The sequence below is a fragment of the Musca domestica genome, unplaced genomic scaffold, assembly GCF_030504385.1.
Source record: "Musca domestica strain aabys unplaced genomic scaffold, Musca_domestica.polishedcontigs.V.1.1 21, whole genome shotgun sequence".
In the NCBI taxonomy this organism is placed as follows: Eukaryota; Metazoa; Arthropoda; class Insecta; order Diptera; family Muscidae; genus Musca; species Musca domestica.
Genome location: NW_026712258.1, coordinates 12801343 through 12807981, shown reverse-complemented (window position 1 = coordinate 12807981; position 6639 = coordinate 12801343). Strand labels below are relative to the sequence as shown.

At 35.5% G+C, this 6639-nt stretch overlaps 1 non-coding gene across 1 annotated transcript; it reads right to left on the bottom strand.

Moving 5' to 3' along the window:
* Positions 1-4286: 4286 nt before the first annotated feature.
* Positions 4287-4359, bottom strand: TRNAV-CAC (transfer RNA valine (anticodon CAC)). Its single transcript has one exon. It is a non-coding gene; the product is annotated as a tRNA-Val (tRNA).
* Positions 4360-6639: the final 2280 nt, after the last annotated feature.

The following is a 6639-nucleotide window of genomic DNA, read 5'->3' as shown; positions in this document are numbered from 1 at the left end:
GATCTTTTGTGGCTGATGTACCAGAATGAGTGGACCGATATTGCCCATCTCCGAACTCGATCTAAGTTTGACAAAAATATTACGATGTACCAAGTTTGGACCAAATCGTATACTCCCTTCGAGAGTTATCGTGCGCACCAGCCAGCCAGATAGACAGACGGACGGACGGACAGACATCGCTAGATCGACTCCAAATGTTCTGAAACGGATTTGGTGCAAAGAGACCTAGGGTCTAAAACCGTTATTTCGACTAGGCATGTTTTGACCGTATCAAATGATATATAACCTCTGTAGCCATATGGCTGAGGGTATAATATTAAGTACACCAAGTTTCGACCAAATCGGATACTCCATCGATATTGAGTTAACATGCACACAGACACACGGGCGGACAGACACACATGGATAGATCGAGACCAAATGGCCAAAAAATGAAATTCGTACAAATAGACCTTCGGTAATAAAGTGTTATTTCGGTGGTGCACATTTTGGTCGCATCAAACTATATTCTCTCTGTAGCCATAAGGCTGAAGGAAATGTGTGTTAGATTAATTTTTGTGAGCATGAAAATGTAATATATGGGTCCAAGACTTGGCATAACCTCCTCAATGCGGAACCATACACTTTTTAAGGGCGTTGACAACTATTAAAATTAGCTACAATTGCATTTGTTATTGAGTACGTCAATTCAATGCCAAAGAGATTCGAAATCCGATCACGTTTTGCACTTTAATTTTAAAGATTTTAAGCATATTTTTAACAGATTCATTTGGAATTGGGTCTTTGTCGGAAGACGCATAAGATTTTTTGAAACAGAATCACTTTCCGATTCATGGTATTTCGGCAACGGAATTGGTCATAATTTGGTATTTGTAGTTCTCATTTAATCTTTTTAATTATTAATTAATTATTAGGACATAGATCTTAAATTATGTTTCCGCCATAAATTTACAACTTCGATGAATTTAAAAACATTTTTTAATATTTTAGGTATTATGGGCGTTTAAAAGCTGAATATGTCTTGTGCCAGTTATTTGGAACGGTTGACTTCGTACATATTTTCGGACATATTTATTCCCTAATGGTGGAGGTTATTAAAAGCTTGGCACAACCTATCCGCTTTATTAACTCAATTTCATTTGGTGAGAGTCGAACCAGTGGAAAGTGTTGTATCAAATGCATCTGAGCCAGTGTCCATATTTATTGAGCTCCCATAAATATTTTTCAACATCCAATGGTGATGACGAATTAGGAAAGCTGAACGCATTTAATGCCCCCAAACAACTTTCCTTCGGAACAATTAATATAAAATTTAAATTACATGGCTTGTCTGCCTACTGCGTTTTTATGGCTTTTCCAGACACCAGAATTAAGAAAGTGCAATAAACAACAAACTCAAAATGTTTTTAATTTCTTTCCGGGCGAATGTAACATTCCGGCAACAATGTTTCCGTTTAATGCGATTTTGAACTTGAACCACATTAAGGCGCCATGTGAATGATGTGAATGTTTGCAATAATTGGGTTGAAAACAAAAATTAATTCAATTTAATTGAAAATTCTTTATTGTACTAAAGAAAATTTAAAATTGTAAATTTAATAAAAGATAAAAAGATAAATATGATATAATATTATATGATAAAACTATGCAATAATATTTTAACCAATTTTTCCAACATGTATTTCAAATATTTCTCTTTTTTAACTCAGAAATATCTAACATTTAAACGAGTATTTTTCTTTGTCATTTCCTTTCGTGTCGTCATAGAGAAATAGACCCATAATCTGTTGCGATAATGGCACGTGGCATAGACTTTTTTTACTGGGAGCTCCATATTTTCCTCGACTACATTCCATCACACTAATAAAACAATCAATGCCTACAATTCGAGAAAATCAAACAAACATCGGCTGGTACTTGAAACGATGAATGTTTTATAATATAAAAATATTTTATTTCACCTGGCCACCCATCGCGAAACATTTGTAATTGAGATATAAAACTTTTTCCAGCAGACAGACAGTGGGCCAAGCAGATAGTAGACCGTATCCACCTGCAATATGTTTTTATTGATATAATAACACTGTGTGACAAAATTCCATGTCTTCAATAATTCGAGGAAAATCCTGTAGATTCTGAAAGTAGAGCTTAACAAGTAAAAAAGCAATTAAGTTCGGCCGGGCCGAACTTTGAATACCCTCCACCATTTGGAACGTATTTGACAATTCTCAAAAACAATAAAACCCATTAAATGTGAATAAATCTTTTGTACCATCTCTAGTTACCGTGATACTGGTAGCGTAGCCCGATGACAAGGAGGCGGACGAAGAAAACAGCAACATCATCAGAAATGGTTCGAAAAGTAAAGAAGCGACTTAATCGAAACCAGCGTCGCAGTGGCCGAAAAAATGGCTCGTGAGCTGAACATATTACAATATTCCATTCGGCAAATATTGAGGAATGAGTTCGGGGTAAAGCCATTGAAATTCCAAAAAGTGCAATAACTTACACCGCAACAAAAAGAAAATAGACTCAAAAGAGCTAAAGAGTTGCTTCGGTTGGCCGAAAGTGGTGAACTGCCGAACTTTGAATACCCTCCGCCATTTGGAACGAATTTGGAAATTCTCAAAAACAATAAAACCCATTAAAAATTCTGTTAAAATCTTAAAAATAACGAATGTTGCAGTATATTAGGGTCTATACGACAGCATGAACCTGCATAGGTAACACTTGTCATAAGCCATTACAATATTCAAATGCGAAACTTAAAAAAAATCGGTAATAATTTAGGTAAAATCATCAAAATATCGAATATCGGGAGGTACCGTTATATGGAGGCTATATGAAGACGTGGACCTGAACGGACAATTTTCTGTCTTAGGCTGTAGTATGCATTACGAACTTCAAATACCATATTAGAAACAATTCCGGTAAAAAATGTCGCTAAAATCATCAAAAGACGACGAAGACGTGGACCTACATGGCTCATTTTCAATACCAAAAGTCCTGCAGATATAACATACGTTTGAGTAAAAATTTATCAATCTGCTTCAATTCAGTCGGAAGCTAGATTGATTTCCACAGACGTATAGACGGACAGACATACAGACGCACGGACACCGCTAAATCGACATAGAATTTTATGCTGATCAAGAATATATATTTACTTTGTGAGGTCTAAAATGTGTATTTCGAGGTGTTACAAACGGAATGACAAACTTAATATACCCTCCATACTATGGTGGAGGGTATAAAAGAAGGCAGGTGTATCATAAAGTAACCTGCGTAGAAAAAGAAAAATGCACTCCTCTACGACATTTAAAGTTAAAATCGTATCTCTTATGAATTTCTGAAGAAATCTTCTACAGAATATCATTTTAGAAGGATGAAGCCAAGGAAAAAATATTATTTCAAGAAAATAAGGGTTTAATTTTTGACAAAAAACAGTAAGCAATTGGGACTATATTGTACCCTACACCACTACGCATATTTCGTAGAGCTCCCGTAACAAATGAATTTATTTGAAATAGATCATACCACCTATCAATAAAAATATGTATCGGAGCCGAGTTCCACCATATGGAAATGTACCTCCGAAATTCACTCCATTTGAGCTGATATTAGCCATTATTAGCACAATAATATATGGGAGCTATATCCAAATCTGAGCCGATTTGGCAAACGTATTTTCGAGCTCTTTAAGATATGTGGCACCAAATATCATTGTTGTGGAGTGCATATTACAGGGACTTTAACATCATATGGGAGCTATAGCTATATCTGAACCGATTTTCAACCAATTTTGGCATACTTCCATCTAGACCAAATTCGGTCAGATGTACCAAAATACAGATAATTTGAACTGATATTAGCCATTTAGTGCACAATGAACCCGAAATCGGTTGAAGATATATATGGGAGCTATATCTAAATTCTAACTGATTCTCACCAATTTCAATGGGGTTCGTTTTTGGACCAAACAAATATTGTTTGAAAAAATTCATCTCAATCTGATAATAAATGCGATCTGCTATTTGTTCGCAAAAATACATGGACATACTAACGAACAGACGGACTGACATGCTAAAATCGACTCAAAAAGTGATTCTAAGAAGATCCTCAAAAGTAACTATGGGTCTATCTCGCTTCCTTCTCCATGTTACAAACAAATGCACAAAGACATAATACCCTTACCACTATTGTGACTCATACCTAAAATACCCTAAAATTGTAACTCATTTTATGCATAACAAATTTTATTTTGCGATATGTAAAAAAAAAAAATTTGTTTCCGCCCGGGTTCGAACCGGGGACCTTGTGCGTGTGAAGCACACGTGATAACCACTACACTACGGAAACTCATACCTACTACATTCTAATAATTGTGTTGCATTACATTACCTAAGGCAGAGTGGGAAATGGGATTTTTTTGCGATAAATAATCAACTGCACGATGGCAAATTTGTTTTCTTCTGGGGTCATTCGCAAGACACAGAAATCATAGAAGTATCTACATAAGTGAAAATTTATAATTTATTCGGTATTCCGACTGATACATACATATATTCTCAGCATATGACAATATATTTATACATACACATTTTTGAAAAAGAACCAAAAAGTTTGTATTCAATATCCTAAATTTGGACTTTTGAAACTTTAATGAAGAATATTTTTGTCTTGCATTTTTTGTGATGCACAGTGCGGTCAAAAATGTTGACATCTTGTGGAGTAAGATCAGAAGGAGAGTTACATTATTTTACATTCTCAAGCTTCACACATGTCTGATATAAATATTAACATTCGTTGAGTTTGTGAGTAAAATATGTGTAAACTTTAAAAGAGAAAAATCGGACCGCTATTTTTATACCCTCAGCCATATGGCTACAGAGGGTAAATGTCATTTGATACCGTCAAAACGTGCCTAGTCGAAATAACGGACCTCTCTTTGGACCAAATCCGTTTCAGAACATTTGGAGTCGATCTACCGATGTCCGTCCGTCTGTCTGTCTGGCTGGTGCGCACGATAACTCTCGAAGGGAGTTTCCGATTTGATCCAAACTTGGTACATTGTAATATTTTTGTCAAACTTAGATCAAGTTCAGAGATGGGCAATATCGGTCCACTCCTTTTAGTACCTCCCACACAAAATGTCAAAATTTTTAAAGAAAATAATTTATTGCACAGAAAGAGAAAGGATAATCCTATTTTGCTCGAACTTTGCGAATCCTAATATTTTCATCAGTGCTAGGACAGGTGCGAAAATGGGCAATATCGGTCCCCTCCATCAGGGACCTCCCCCACAAAAGGTCAAAATTTTGAATAATTAAAATTCTTATAAAATGTAATATAAGAGTCTGATAGTCTTCATATTTCACACATCCCAATAATTGTATTAGCCCGAGGTCTGGTGTGAAAATGGAATATATTGGTTCTCTCCTTCTGGTACCTCCCACACAAAAGGTCGAAATTTCAAAAAATATTTTTTGCACAGAAAGAGAAACGATAATCCGATTTTGCTCGAACTTTGCAAATCCTAATATTTTCATCAGTGCAAGGTCAGATGCGAAAATGGACAATATCGGTACACCCCTTCAAGTACCTTCCCCACAAAGGGTAAAAATTTTAAATAATTCCACTCTTATAAAATGTGATGTAAGAGTCCGATAGTCGTCAAATTTCACACATCATAATAATTTTCTTAGCCCAAGGTCTGGTGTGAAAATGGAATGTATCGGTTCACTCCTTCTGGTAACTTCCCCACAAAAGGTCTTCTTATTGGCTGTAGTACCAATTCCGAACTTCAAATACGAAATTTGAAACAATTCCAAAATCAAAATACCTAATATTGAGAGGTACCGTATAGGGGTTATACGAAAACGTGGACCTAAAGACCCCATTTACGAACTTAACCTGCCTACTGACAAAATACACAAAAAGCGTGATCATGGTTTAAATAATAGAACTAAAAACTAAAAAGAAGCTTTAACAGTTTATATATACATTTTTTTCTACGTTTTATACAGATGCTGGAGGTTTCGGCGTTAAAATCTTTTTTATGAAATACAAACTTTAGAAACTGTCAAATAGGCCATTTCTGATTCCAAACGAAACTGTTGCAACAACAATTGGATATTAAAACCTAAAAAACTTTAGTATCAGCCTTGACTTATGATTATTCAAAATGTTGACTCTTCATGGGGGAGGTTCCGAAGCAGTTGGCCAATATTGTTCAATTCGTATCTGACCTAAGACCTACATAAATATTGCAACGTGGCAGATTTGAACGACAACTTCCTGTACTTTATATGAGATATGTGCAAATTTTTGGAAAATGTGAATATATCCGTGCGGTAACAGATATAGAGGACCCAAGTATTCCGTTTTCATGCATTTTGTGGGAAATTTGTGGAGATGGATGGACGGATTTGGAAGCTTGTTTCGCCTTCTTTAAGCGTTTTGTTTTTTTAAATCTTAAACCTTATGTGGGGAGGTACCAGAAGATATGATGCGATCTCTACCATCTATATAACCAAGTCTGAAGGGAATCGGATTTTAACTTCGTGTTTTATGATCTTCATGAATATTCAAAATTTTGATCCTCTGTGGGGGAGGTAACAGAAGGAGTGGACCGATATA